Raw genomic sequence first — 15,206 nt, 5'->3', positions numbered from 1 at the left:
TCTGGAGCCACAGAAAGCCTTTCACCAGAGGCAATGAAGTGGCTCAGTAATGTTTGCTCTTCGTGAGAGCAAAAAAAGAGAGAGAGAGCAGAAATTGAAAGCCTGGAGCTCTTGTTTATTTGAAGAAGATGCTCATCAAGTTTACCTTCGATAATCCCACCAGTTCATTAAACGTCTTCATTTTCCTGAGATGGGGATGGGTGAGGTGTTTTAGAGACCTGACTGAGAGTGTATGTTTGGGCCCTATGCAGTGTTTATAAGCCCCCTGCTGATTTTTCAGACCTGCTCTTTGGTTGGATTCAAGGCATGATGAAAACTTCATACACATTTCAAGAATAAGGCTGTCTTCTCTGAGTGCTTTCAGTTATGCCCTTCATATGCATTTTCAGCACAGATTTTGAAATTCCAAGACAGAGGTAATAGTAAAAATTAAAAAAGTGTATTTATAATGCCTGCTGTCACTCCTTTTTTTTCTTTTTATTTCTTTTTTGGGGGGTACAGTGTACTTTATTGATGGTACATTACAAGGTAGGGCTCTCCAAGCCCCTCTCCTTCCTCGGGGTCTGGGATGTAAATTGGAGGTCAGGAGATTCTCAGTGTTGGGGGATTAATTTGGGGCAGGGACTCCTCAGCAGCTGAGGGCCTCTCTTTTCCTCTTGTTCTTGCTGGGGCTGGTGGTCCAGGAGGCTCCTACTCCTTGGAGGCCATGTGGACCATGAGGTCCACCACCAGGGTGCTATAGCCGAATTCATTTTCATACCAGGAAATGAGCTTGAGTGGTCATTGAGGGCAATGCCAGCCCCAGAGTCAAAGGTGGAAGAGTGGGTGTCTCTGTTGAAGTCGCAGGAGACAACCTGGTCCTCAGTGTAGCCCAGGATGCCCTTGAGGGGCCCTCTGATGCCTGCTTCACCACCTTCTTGATGTCGTCATATTTGGCAACTTTCTCCAGGCGGCAGGTTAGATCCACAACTGAACACGGAAGGCCATGCCAGTGAGCTTCCTGTTCAGCTCAGGGATGACCTTGCTCACAGCCTTGGCAGCGCCAGTGGAAGCAGGGATGATGTTCTGGGCAGCCCCTCAGCTGTCTCGCCACAGCTTCCCAGATGGGCCATCCACGGTCTTCTGGGTGGCAGTGGTGGCATGGACAGTGGTCATGAGGCCCTGCATGATGCCAAAGTGGTCATGGATGACTTTGGCCAGAGGAGCCAAGCAGTTGGTGGTACAGGAGGCATTGCTGACAATCTTGAGGGAGTTGTCATACTTCTCGTGGTTCATGCCCATCACAAACATGAGGGCATCAGCAGAAGGAGCAGAGATGATGACCCTCTTGGCCCCGCCCTTCAAGTGAGCCCCTGCCTTCTCCATGGTGGTGAAGACCCCAGTGGATTCCACAACATACTTAGTACCAACATTGCCCCATTTGATGTTGGCGGGATCTCGCTCCTGGAAGATGGAGATGGACTTCCTGTTGATGACAAGTTTCCCGTTCTCAGCCTTGACCATGCCGTGGAATTTGCCATGGGTAGAATCATACTGGAACATGTACACCATGTAGTTGAGGTCAATGAAGGGGTCATTGATGGTGACAATATCCACTTTGCCAGAGTTAAAAGCAGCCCTGGTGACCAGGTGCCCAATACGGCCAAATCCATTCACTCCAACCTTCACCATTGTGTCTCAGGGACACAGCTGGCACTGCATCAGAAGATGCAGCTGTCTGTCGAATGCAGAGGAGCAGAGAGCCTTTTTTTTTCTTTTTAAAGATTTTATTTATTTATTCATGAGAAACATAGAGGCAGACACATAGGCAGACGGAGAAGCAGGCTCCCTGGGACTGATGGAGCCTGATGTGGGACTTGATTCCAGGACCCCAGGATCACAACCTGAGCCAAAGGCTGATGCTCAACTACTGAACCACCGGGTGCCCCTCCCTTTCCCTTTTCCACAGAATCTTACCCATGTCACTGCAAGATGTGTTAGGTAGAAGTAAACCAGCAAAGAAACAGCAATCTTTCTGGGGAAAAAAGTGCCAGACTAATTCCACCCCTTCCCCCCAATCACTATAGTCAATATATACATTTAGGAATAAAATATCTTTACTAACCTTGACCCTATGGGCTGACATACACAATTGTAAGCAGTAAGCATCATTGGGCATGCAGGAATTAACAATTTTCTCTTTTGGGATTTCAGTGATTTATTTTTTTAAGATTTTATTTATTTATTCATGAAAGACATACAGAGAGAGAGAGAGGCAGAGACATAGGCAGAGGGAGAAGCAGGCTCACGCAAGGAGCCTGACGTGGGATTCCATCCCAGGTCTCCAGGATCACACCCTGGGCTGAAGGTGGCGCTAAATCCCTAAGCCACCAGGGCTGCCTGAGTTTCAGTGATTTAAGAGAAAATCCACCTGCTCTCTAACTTATTCATTGGAATGATGAATTTTGGGGGGCACTTGGGTGGTCCAGTTGGTTACATGTCTGCCTTCGGCTCAGGTCCTGACCCTGGGGTCCTGGGATGGAGCCCTGTAACCCGCCTTGGGCTCCCCGCTCAGCAGGGAGCCTTCTTCTCCCTCTCCTTCTGCCCCTCCCCTGCTTGTGCTCTCTCCCTCACTCACTCTCAAAAAAAATTTTTTTTAAAGAGAATAATAAACTTTTTTTAAGAGCCTTTAGTGTCTACAAAGTCTTATGATATTTTCCAGGGAAGATAAAAAGATCAATGCAACATGGTTGCTCCATTAAGTATCTCAGGCTAATCGGGGTAAATTGTATCAAGAAAAATTTTGTGGGCCCTCTCTGTGTTTATGCCTGCATTCATCTAGATTGTCAGCAATACAAGGTTTAATTGAAAACTTCACCCAATCTCAAATGTCTGCTAATGGAGAAGTGATATTAATTTTATTTTAGGCTGTTGTGAATAGATTTCTAATTGATCTCTCTGCTTTTTCTCTTTTCTCCACTCCACATCATCCTTCATATTACTGCCATGTTATACTTCCTAAAGCATAGCTTTGATTCTGTCACTTCACATTGCATATTAAACAAAATATAAATTTCTAAACTTGAAAGGCTAGCCCTTCCACCATCTAGGTCCATCTGACCACTGCTTCCTCTATGCTGCCACTGTATCTGACTGTACCATATACAGCACTTTTCCTACTCCACTGCATTTCTTTCTTTTTTAAAAAAGATTTTATTTATTTATTCATGAGAGACACAGAGAGAGAGAGGCAGAGACACAGGCAGAGGGAGAAGCAGGCTCCCTGCGGGGAGCCCGATGCAGGACTTGATTCCAGGACCCCGGGATCATGCCCTGGGCCGAAGGCAAACACTCAACCACTGAGCCACCCAGGTACCCGTATTTATTTCCCTCCATACCTAGCACCTCCCTCAGAGATCGAGTTCCTTGAAAGGAGGGGTTGCATATTTTTCTCCTTTGTAGTCCTAGCTCTTATCCTGGAACATTAGAGTACATCTGAAGAACAAGTAAATGGATGGCCAGATTTGAAGAGAAGGCTATCTGGTATGAATTTTTCCCATTGTTTTTGTTAAGGTGTAGTTGAAATACTATAAAATTCACCCTTTACCCTGTATAGATCTGCAAGTTTTGACAAATGCACAGTTGTATAGCCACTACCACAATCAAGACATAGAACACTGTCATCACTCCCCAACTTCCCTTGTGTTATGCCTTTGCAGTCAAACCCTGCCCCCCCACCTTACCCTGGCAACCCTAGTCTGTTTTCTGTCCCTATGGTTTCGCTTTTTCCAGAATGTCAGATAAATGGAGTCATTCAGTATGTAGCTTTTTGTGTCTAACTTCTTTCACTTAGCAAATTGTATTTGAGATTCATCCATGTTATTGCGTTGGCATGACATTTAAACAAAAGAGTTGTCAGAGAGATGGGTGCTATGAGGGGGTACAAAGTCCTGTGTGCGCATAGAGGCAGGAATGTTTGCTTCTGACTCAAGGAATTAGAAGATATTTCATGGAGAAAGTAACATCTGAGCAGGGCCTTAAGGGACAGGTAGTTTTTTTGTTTCTTAAGATTTTATTTATCTATTCATGAGAGACACACACACACAGAGAGAGAGAGAGAGAGAGAGAGAGAGAGAGGCAGAGACATAGGCAGAGGGAGAAGCAGGCTCCCTGCCAGGAGCCAGATGCTGGACTCAATCCTGGGACCCTGGGATCACGCCCTAAGCCTAAGGCAGATGCTCAACTACTGAGCCACCCAGGCATCCCATAGGTACAAACGGCCAAGGGAAGGTAAATCAGTAAAGGATATAGCAGGAACAGAAGCAGAGAGTCAGGAAAGAGCAGAGTGGATTTAGAAAACATTGATTCAGTTTGGTTAGTCCACAAGAGGAGGAGGAGTGCAAAACAGGGCGGAAAAGGTAGGTTAGGGCTTTGTTGGCCATGAAGACGTATTTAGGAATTTAGTCTTGATTTTATGAGGTAGCGATCAGCCATTGCAGGTTTTTGATTCAGACTCTTCTCTGAGGAAAGTGATACTTCTGCCTGCAGGTAATCATGTTGCCCTGCCACAGCTGAAGTAGACTGTTTTCTGTTGGGGTGAAAACTGTGACTCTTAAAACAGGGCAACAGATGACATCTAAATATATCAAAAGTTATACCAAGGATATAAAATATCTGCACCAGTGGTATTTGCTAGAATATGTATTCATGATACGACCAAATCCAATACCTACAAAAAGCTCCCTTATCTCTCCATTCATTTGTATTCTCTCAATTTTTTTTTGATAGTCAAGGTATCAAAAAGCCAAGTATTATTCCTGGATCCTAGTTTTCCTAGTTCTGCACGGAAACATCTTCCCAGGGATAAGAATTTACATCAGGGCTTCTATCTTAGCAGATAGCTGAAAAACAAGTCCCAACTTAACAGCAGTTTCTTTTGTAAAAACCATATTACCTTTGGGATCCCTGGGTGGCGCAGCGGTTTGGCGCCTGCCTTTGGCCCAGGGTGCGATCCTGGAGACCCGGGATCGAATCCCATATCGGGCTCCCGGTGCATGGAGCCTGCTTCTCTCTCTGCCTCTCTCTCTCTGTGACCATCATAAATAAATAAATTAAAAAAACCATATTACCCACCACTATTACTCAAATTTCTATGTAAAAAGCTCTCCTTCCTATTATGGATGCTTTTTCTCCCAGACAAGAACAGACATTTGACTAAAGAGGATATGCAGGGATCCCTGGGTGGCGCAGCGGTTTGGCGCCTGCCTTTGGCCCGGGGCGTGATCCTGGAGACCCGGGATCGAGTCCCACATCGGGCTCCCGGTGCATGGAGCCTGCTTCTCCCTCTGCCTGTGTCTCTGCATCTCTCTCTCTCTCTCTGTAACTATCATAAATAAATAAAAAAAAGAGGATATGCAGATGGCAAATCAGCACATGAGAAAATGTTCAACATCTCAGCCATTGGGGAAATGCAAATTAAAGTCGCAATGTGATATCACCTCCTGCCTCCCAGAATGGCTTAAAAAAAAGTGGTCACCCCAAATGATGGTGAGGCTGTTGAGAAACTGGATCACATATACACATATATTATTGATGGTAATGTAAAATGGTACAGAACATCTGGAAAACAGTCTGGTAGTTTCTTATAAAGCTAAACATGCAACTACCACATGACTCAGCAGTTTCAATCATGAGCCTTTATCTCTAGGTTCACTAAAACCCGAATACAAATGTTCCTAGCAGCTTCATTCATTATTGCCCCAGACTGGAAACAACCTGGATGTTCTTCAGTAGATGAATGGTTCAATTGTGGAACATCACTACCCTGGAATACTACAGTAATAAAAAGGAATGAACTATGAATATATGGAACAATCTGGATAGATCTCCAGAGAATTATGCTGAGTTGGAAAAAAAAAGCCAAGCCCAAAAGGCTACATACAATTTGATTCCATTTATATAATTTTTTTGAGACAAAAAAATTATAGTAATGGAGAAAAGGTTAGTGGTTGCCCAGAGTTAAAGAGAGTATGGGGTAGAGGTGTAAGTGGCTATAAAAGGGCAAAATGAAGGAGCCTGTAGGAATGCACTTGTTCTGAATCTTGACTGTGGTGATGGTCACACAAATGCACACCTGTGATAAAATTGTATGGCACATGCAAATGAGTGCATTAAAACTAGTAAAATCCAAAGAAGGTGGGTAGATTGCATCAATGTCAATTTCCTCATTGCAATACTGTACTCTAGTTACTTAAGGTGATACCTCTAGGGGAACCTGGGTGAATGGTAAATGATATCTCTATTTTTTACAACTGCATGTAAATCTACAATTTTCTCAAAGTAAGAAGTTTTTTAAAGAGATAAATATGTGTTGGTTGTAGAAATGTATACCTCATTACTTGAATTAACTTTAGGAAATTATTTTTGGTTCTTTGCGAAGGAATTTGGATGTTTTTTATGGCATTAAAAAAAGTAACAACAGTAAAATTCATCATGTTTCTAGTTTCAATTATGTTGTCAGGAAACGAGGAGCCCAAACAGGGCAACTACCTCTGTTCCTGTCATTAGTGGTTCTAAACTTTTTTTGGAATCAGAGCTACTTCTGCAAATGTGATAAAATTCATGTCCAGAATAAATGAACACACACAATTTTGTGACCAACTTCAAGGGGTTTTATGGGCCTCATAAAGTTTATCCAATGACCCCATGTTAATGTTGATCTACTGCTATACTGTTCTATAAGATAGTCAATAGCCCCATGTGGCTATTTAAAGTTAATAAAACAATAAATTCAGTTCTTCAGGCATATTAGCCACATTTCAAATGTTCAATGGCTACAGGTAGCTTGTGGCTACGTACTGGATGGTAAAGAGACAGAACTGAATGTTCTATTGAATAGACTTGCTGTAGAACATTTAGGATAAGATTTACTTTATTTTTTGAAAACCAATTCCATGTACTTATAACTTCAAAAATACTTCAGCTGCACAAAGACCCTGTGTGACCCACCTGTGTACCTCCAAGGACCACCACCCCTGCCTAAGAACCTCGTCTTTAGATGGATTCCATTTTATCCATAAGTGTTTTCTTTTCGGTATGCCTGGGTGGCTCAGTGGTTGAGCATCTCCCTTCAGCTCAGGGTGTGATCCAGGAGTCCCAGGATCGAGTCCCTCATCAGGCTTCCTGCAGGAGCCTGCTGCTCCCTCTGCCTGTGTCTCTGCTTCTCTCTCTCACTCTTTTTCTGTGTCTCTCATGAATAAATAAATAAAATCTTTTTTAAAAGTTTTTTTCTACTAAATTTAATTAAGGGACTAATTTAAATCCTCTTTGAATTAAGTAGGCTATAGACTGAAAATTATTATTTCAATTATTATATACAATGGCAGAAAAAGATAGGGCTGGCATTTCCAAGTAGGAAGCATTGTTTCAAGTGCATGAAGTACTTTTGGAGGAGAACATAGGTACAGATGAATAGATATTAGAAGATAGCCAAGAGTCAGGCTCATCTACATAATACCAGAACAATTGGTTAAAAGTGGAACATTCAGTTGCTTTCTTTCTTTTTTTTCAGTTGCTTTCTTTTTTTTGTCAGTTGATTTCTTCAGCTAGTTTCTTTTATTTATTTTAGTGTCATGTAAACATGTATGACACTAACTGTGGCAAAGGTTATTAAAATAGAAAGGGGGAAGAACAAGATTTTAAATGCTGTGGTGAGAAAACAACTGAGTTGAGTAACATTTTATTTTTAAATGTGTTTAGATTTAAATTCAAGTTAATTAGCATATAGTATATTATTAGTTTGGGGGTAGAATTTAGTGAGTCATCAGTTGCATGTAGCACTCAGTGCTCATCATATCAAGTGTCCGCCTTAATGCCCATCACCCAGTTACCCCATTCCCATTCCCTCCAGCATCCCTCAGTTTGTTCTCTAGAGTTAAGAGTCTCTTATGGTTTGCCTTCCTCTCTGTTTTTATTTTATTTTATTTTTCCTTCCCTTCCCCTATGTTCATCACATTTGTTTCTTAAATTCCACGTACAACTGAAATCATATGGTGTTTGTCTTTCCTTGATTTATTTTGATTAGCATAATATACTCTAGTTCCATCCATGTCATTGCAAATGGCAAGATTTCATTCTTTTTGATGGCTGAGTAATATTCTGTTGTGTATATATACACCACCTCTTCTTTATCTATTCATCAGTCAATGGACATCTGGGCCCTATCCATATTTTGGCTATTGTGGACATTGCTGCTACAAACATTGGGGTGCATGTACCCCTTCAAATTACTATTTTTGTATCCTTTGAATAAATCCCTAGTCATGCATTTGTGGGGTAGGGTAGTTCTATTTTTAATATTTTGAGGAACCCCCATAGTGTTTTCTAGAGTGGCCGCACCAGTTTGCATTCCTACCAACAATGTAAGAGGGTTCCCCGTTCTCTGCATCCTCATCAACATCTGTAGTTTCCCATGTTGTTAATTTTAGCCATTCTGACTGAAGTGAAGTAGTATCCCGTGGTTTTGATTTGTATTTCCCTGATGCTGAGTGATGTTGAGCATTTTTTCATGTGTATATTGGCCATTTGCAAGTCTTCTTTGGAGAAATGTCTGTTCATATCTTCTCCCATTTCTTGACTGGATTTTTTTGTTTTTTGGGCCTTGAGATTGGTAAGTTCTTTATAGCTCTTAGATACTAGCCCTTTATCTGATATGTCATTTGCAAATAGCTTCTTCCATTCTGTACTTTGCCCTTTAGTTTTGCTTATTGTTTCCTTGGCTGTGCAGAAGCTTTTTATCTTGACGAAGTCCCAGTAGTTCATTTTTTTGCCTCTGGGGATGTGTTTAGGAAGAGTTGCTGCAGCTGAGGTCAAAGAGGTTGCCACCTATGTTCTCCTCTAGGATTTTGATGGATTCCTGTCTCAAATTTTTAAAATCTTATTTATTTATTTATTTATTTATTTATTTATTTATTTATTTATTTATTATTTAAATTCAGATTGCCAACATATAGTGCAATACCCCCTGTCTCACATTTTTAGATGTGTAGGCAGAAAAAAGGTGGAGAAAATGTAAGAGCACTTGTGTCTTGCAATAAGTAGCTTTCTGGTTCATTGTAATTTGTCAAGTATTTAGGAATAGAGGTCATTCATGTTTTAAGTGGTCATAATTAACCAAAGCTCTGATGATCTTTTCTTTATTAGAAAAATTATATTCTTGGTGGGGGGGGAGAGCAAGAGAGAGAATCTTAAGCAGGCTCCATGGAGCCCTACATGGGGCTTGATCTCATGACTCTGAGATCATAACCCGAGCAGAAATCCAGTCACTCAATTAACTGATTAAGCCACCCTGGTGCCCCTAGAAGAATTATATTCTTAAAATGTAAACAATATCCTCACCTTCTTGGTTTTCTCCTTCAAATATTAAAATCTTTTTTTTCTTTTTTGAATTGAAATTCATTTTCCACCTAAAGCTAAGTACACACCTGAATTATGGTATTGAATGTACAGTTTTCTCAGGGTCAGGGTTTATTGGTCTCCTACAAAAGAATTGAGTTAGATCTCAATTCTAGATACTAGTAGATAGGAAAGAGTGATGTAGATCATACAAAACAGCAGACAATCAAAAGACATTTGGGGTTGGCTTTGAAATGCATTTCTCAGTGTGTTTTCATTTTATGTTTCACTCAGGCATTCCCTTCAGACCCATAAGAGGTGATTCTGAGGTAGTATGAGTGATCAAAGACAATTAGCCTCAGATTTCAACATTGCTTGTGGACTGGCTGCATGCAGGTAATTAAATTAATGGCATAACTTAGCATATTTATATTCTGTATATCACCTTACTCTCATGAGAATGTAACCACAAAGGAGAATCTATGGACTCATGGGTCTTATTCATTCCGGGAATTTATCCACATCTTCAAGGTGCCTGGCTGGTTTGAAAGTAATCAACTAGATTGATTTTTGTTTTATTCAAATCTTTTTGGCTGACCTTGACTAACTGAGTATCTTGTGTTTTCTTAATTGAAAGAGTTGCCACATGGTATCAAAAGATACTGGAAACTTTGAGTCAGATGTCAATTATAGCATGTTACTGTTTAAATATGCTTAAGTACCAAGGTGTGTGTATTAGCCATTAAAATGCTCAACGTGCCCTCTACTGGGCCTTTCTAAGGTTGGAACAGAAAAATGCTGTGTCATCTGGTTGTACAGTGGGTTGAGAAGAGGAATTCCACTGTAACTATTACATGCGATGAATAAACCATAAATATCAGTTCACAAGTCTTTTTGGGATGGATAAGTCTGGCTCACTTAGTTTCAAAAGGAAGATTTAAAATGCCATCCAGATGCAAAAGAACTACAACTTTGTTATGTGCTTAGGAAATCCCCTGTGTTTTATGAAATAAAATAATTTTAATGTCAGGTAATCTCTCCATAAATATGGAAACTAACTAAACAATTCTACCATTATTATATTATGGTATAATTATTTTATTATTATGTAAGCCAATTTCGTAATTCGGCCACAAGAGGACATCTGTGAGGAGGTGAATTTAAATTCAGGATTTTTTCAGGGCTTACAAAGATGCATTTCCATCCACTGCCCCCATCCCCATGGTTTTATCTGAGGCCCAGTCTTATAAGTCAGTACGTGTTCCTATAAGTTAAGTGAGTGGTTTGCTTATGGAGAAGATTGGGGAATTAGATTCAGTGTGGTATTTTTTTTTTGGCAAAAATTATTTACATCTTTTTCTTGGATCGAAATATTTTTTAACATCCTCTGTGGTAAAGTGACAAATATCCAGCAAGTATCTTCCAGAAAACTACCTTCACAGTCAGTGAGGTGGTACACAATTCAGCTATATAAATTGTATGCATAGCCACATTTTAGTTGACCACATATTCCTGCTTATAGCTTCAAAAGAAGCAAATCATGAAACTACACAGAATCTAGAGAGACTACTGTTTCTACTCTCCCCAGTGCCAACTGGCACTCAAAAAATAGAACTGGCCAGAATATAGCTGGCTAGTTTCTTTATGAATTTCTCCCTAAGGCACAAAGATCAGCTTCTCATACCCCTGGGAATCAAAGTTTTTCATTTTATCACACTGAAAATTCTTCTGGACTATTTCATTCAATGCCTTCAATTAAGTCATTGTTCTCTGAGTTTTCTAAAACATTGTCCTCAATTGCTTACACCATTATTAAATACTAACAGGTGCAAAATTAATGCTTGGAGCACTAGAAATTTGCCTTTTGGTGTGTTAGTCCTCACTGCTTTCCTTTTGTTATGGATATTAATGGCATGCCAAAGATGGGTGAAACTGACTCAGAGACAGGAAAACAAATATAATTAAAGGAATTTGGATCATATATTTTTTCACATTTCAGTAGAACATAGTACATTATTGTTTAGCTTCTCAGAAATCAGAATATAATCTATGCAGTAATTGAGGGTAAGACTTTTTATTTGTCTGGTTTTGCCATTTTGTTTGGCAGAAGGTAAAGAAATCTTGAATCACCCTTCTACTCTGAGTAATATTTTCTTTGTCTAAAGTGCAAATGGGTATTGTGACTTCAGAAGACATTCTAGAGAGTATACTCTCTCTAAGATCTTCTCTTACTGTAAATAAATGGAAGTATCCTCATAAGATGTCCCAAATGAATGTCAGAAAATACCACAACTTCATGTTTTAAAAATGTAATCACAGGCTAAGGGCACAGGCCATTAAATGGAAGCCTAACGTCCCAGATTTGTAATATATTACTGCTTGAAGGGGACACATCTTGTAAGTATTTCCCACTTCACTAACATTTTAAGTATTCATAGAATGAGGATTAGTGGGCTACAGACAATATTTCTTCAGATAAATATTAATAGTATATCCAATAGTTTAAACAGTTTTTGGAAATAATGTGGATATTCTTTTAGATTTAACATTGCTAGAAGTACAGTCCAAGCATACAAAGTAAAGAAAACAGAACTCCACTTGCATTATGAAGTTATTTTGCAAATAGAGTAAAACTTTACTAAATGAGATTTGCTTGAAGTTGGCAAGTTCTGTAATTGGAATGATAGAATATAGAAATATTTCGTTATTTTGGAGAAAGGCTAGGACTCATTCTACAATGAAAGGGAATTCATGGTATATATAAGTTCTGCACTGGGAACAGTTACCTTGAATGAGAAAAACAATTTTTCTAGTGCCATAGGAAATATTCATTTACATAAAAGCAACTGGACTATTAATTAAAACCATTTATATTGTTCTTTGAAGTAGGGTCTTATATTTCATTAGCTTTGATTACAATGCTATAGATGTCTAAAAAGCTATTTTAAAAAATACCCTTCCATAGTTCGTTGATTTCCTGTCAGATAGGCCTTCCTTTTAAACTTTTAACAAAACCCAAAATGCAGCTTTATTATTTTCAAGTAATACAATAACACAAACGAATTGCTACCAAAATCATGCCAAAGAAAAGCACTGCTGGATACCCTTTAATGAAGGCAAAGATTGTTTGCAGGAAAATACTTGCTTTTATATACTGCTTTAAAAAGAGTTCCTATTCTCTGAAGGCACTTAATCATCTCCCCACACTTTTAAGTGCCAACCCACATTTTTAATTTAGATTAAACACTGGTGAGAATTAATGAGGCTTTTATTATACTCTTCCCCAAATTCAGAGTATGAGGCAGATCACTACATCTGCAAAAGCTTCTACAAATAAGCGAAGGGGTAATGTTAATTCTACAATATTGTGCAGTGACACAAGGCCTGAGCTAGAATCCGATTCCTTTTCTCCATAACACTGGGTGGGTGTGAAGTCTCTGTGTAGGTATGTGAATCAATGGTGGTAATGGAGGCAGTTTCTATTGCCAGAGCTTTATATAGAAGCAGCCTAACAATTCATGCCTCCTGCTGCCAGCTGAAGGTGAGACACCAGATAGCTCCAGGGAAAGCTGATAGGAGAAGAGCACTGTGAATAGCTAGCAAGGCTGTCAGCAAGCCAAAGAACCCCGAAATTTCTGGTGTTGCCACACTTCCTTGGCTAGAGAGAGAATTATGAAGTGGGTGATGCTTATTGGGAAGGGCACATACTCCCCTTTTCAGCCTCATTTGTTCATTCGTCACTGAGGACCCAGTATTAGTCACTGTGCTAAGTGCTGTGTATCCCTGGATGAATGAAACGAGGTCTCTGGATCTCCAGCAGTCTGGTACTGCGGCCAGGTCATGCCTTATCCGATCTTGATTATTTTGCTCTCAAGTCACTAGCAACGATTCAGTCCCTGCTGTTGTATCAGTGGTTAAGGTTAAGAAGTTTCCTTTCCCAGGGGCATGTTACTTTCAAACAGGGCTTCAAAAACCCTATAACTTTTTTAAAACCTAGAGGAATGTTGCTCTCACAATGGATGGTTTCAGATATCATAGGGAAGAGGATATTGTTGGGCAGAGCAAATCCTGGGACCCAACAAATCACTTTACATAGGTAACTGGCTCTGAAATCCTCTCCAAGACTCAAAAAGTAAAGTTGTTCTCAATACGCAAAGGCAGGGCACCTGGGTGGCTCAGTGATTGAACGTCTGCCTTTGGTTCAGGTTGTGATCCCTGGGTCCTGGGATACAGTCCTGCATTAGGCTCTCCACAGGGAGCCTGCTTCTCCCTCTGCCTATGTCTCTGTCTCTCTCTCTGTATCTCTCATGAATAAATATAAATTTTAAAAATCCTAAAAATGGGATCCCTGGGTGGCGCAGCGGTTTGGCGCCTGCCTTTGGCCCGGGGCGCGATCCTGGAGACCCGGGATCGAATCCCACATCGGGCTCCTGGTGCATGGAGCCTGCTTCTCCCTCTGCCTATGTCTCTGCCTCTCTCTCTGTGACTATCATAAATAAATAAAAATTTTTAAAAAAAGCCAACATCTTAAAAAAAATCTTAAAAAAAAAACCCAGCAAAGGTAATACCCCCTCCCCATCAACAGGGAAAAAAAAAAGATTGTAGTAGTAAGAAACATTGACATCCTACTTTGCCATTAGTAAAAATGCCAAAAAGCCAACACCCGAGAATTGAGTGGACAATATAAAGCAAAGAGAAGGGGATCCCTCGGTGGCTCAGTGGTTTGGTGCTTGCCTTCAGCCCAGGGCTTGATCCTGGAGTCCTGGGATTGAGTCCCGCATCAGGCTCCCTACATGGAGCCTGCTTCTCCTCTGCTAGTGTCTCTGCCCCCCCCCCTCTCTCTCTCTGTGTGTGTGTGTGTCTGTCATGAGTAAATACATAAAATCTTTTAAAAAAATAAAGCAAAGAGAAGGCAACTTTATGTAGTGAACAGTTTAATCCTGTATTAATCCTAAATTAAACCTCTATTTAGTCCTATGTTGTTCAAGAGGGCAAAACTAGGAAAATGTGTGAAAAAGATACAGGGGGGTACATGCTGGTGTAGTTTGAGAAATAACCTCCTGAAAACTGCCCAGCAACGAACTGAACGGCCTGTTTGGTGAGATGATGAGATCTTTGTCTCTAAAAATACTCAAGTAGTGAATGAATGGCCACCTGACAGAATTGTAGTTGAAGGGATTCGTGATATACATGGAAGATTTATGTTCTTTTATGTTTGGCCTATGACTCTATTACTCTATGATAATTGAGAATCCAGGAAGGACACAAATAACACATAAGAATATAGACAAATAGGCAAAAAACAAATTAATGTGACCTGTGTTCATAAGCATCAGATAGATGCCAAATAATGGAGAAATCAGGGTGAACTGTTAGTCAAGAAAGACTTCGAATAGGACATACCTTTTGTCCAAGATTTTAAAGTGAGAAAGAAACATGGACAGGCAAGGAAGAAAATGTAGAATAAACCAAGCAGGGGATGCCTTCATCAGCATTATCTTACTACTACCATTTTTTTGAGTATCTATAGCTATTCTATAATAGCTACCATGCCACGTGCTTTCTTTACATGTGCTATTTTATTTATTTATTAAAGATTTTATTTTTTTATGAGGGAGAACATGAGTGTGGGGTGAGGGGCAGAGGAGAAGGCTCACTCCCCACTGAGCAGGGAGCCTGATTGGGGCTGAATCCCAGGACCCCAGGATCATGATGCAAACCAAAGACAGACACTTAACCAACAAAGCCACCCAGGTGCCCCTACATGTGCTATTTCATTTAGTCTTTACAACCACTCTGTAAAGGAGTACTATAGTATTCCCCTTTTATAGTTG

At 40.3% G+C, this 15,206-nt stretch overlaps 1 protein-coding gene and 1 pseudogene across 1 annotated transcript in view; both read right to left on the bottom strand.

Annotated features, from left to right (window-relative positions):
* RNF128 (ring finger protein 128) overlaps positions 1-15,206 on the bottom strand; it is a 110,332-nt gene that overhangs the window by 71,510 nt on the left and 23,616 nt on the right. The gene's annotated exons all lie outside the window — the stretch shown is intronic.
* On the bottom strand, positions 609-1,671 carry LOC129518770 (glyceraldehyde-3-phosphate dehydrogenase-like; annotated as a pseudogene).

The sequence above is a fragment of the Nyctereutes procyonoides genome, unplaced genomic scaffold, assembly GCF_905146905.1.
Source record: "Nyctereutes procyonoides isolate TBG_1078 unplaced genomic scaffold, NYPRO_anot_genome, whole genome shotgun sequence".
Taxonomy (NCBI): Eukaryota; Metazoa; Chordata; class Mammalia; order Carnivora; family Canidae; genus Nyctereutes; species Nyctereutes procyonoides.
Note: the sequence above shows the minus strand (reverse complement) of the source record. Positions and strands in the feature narration are given on the sequence as shown.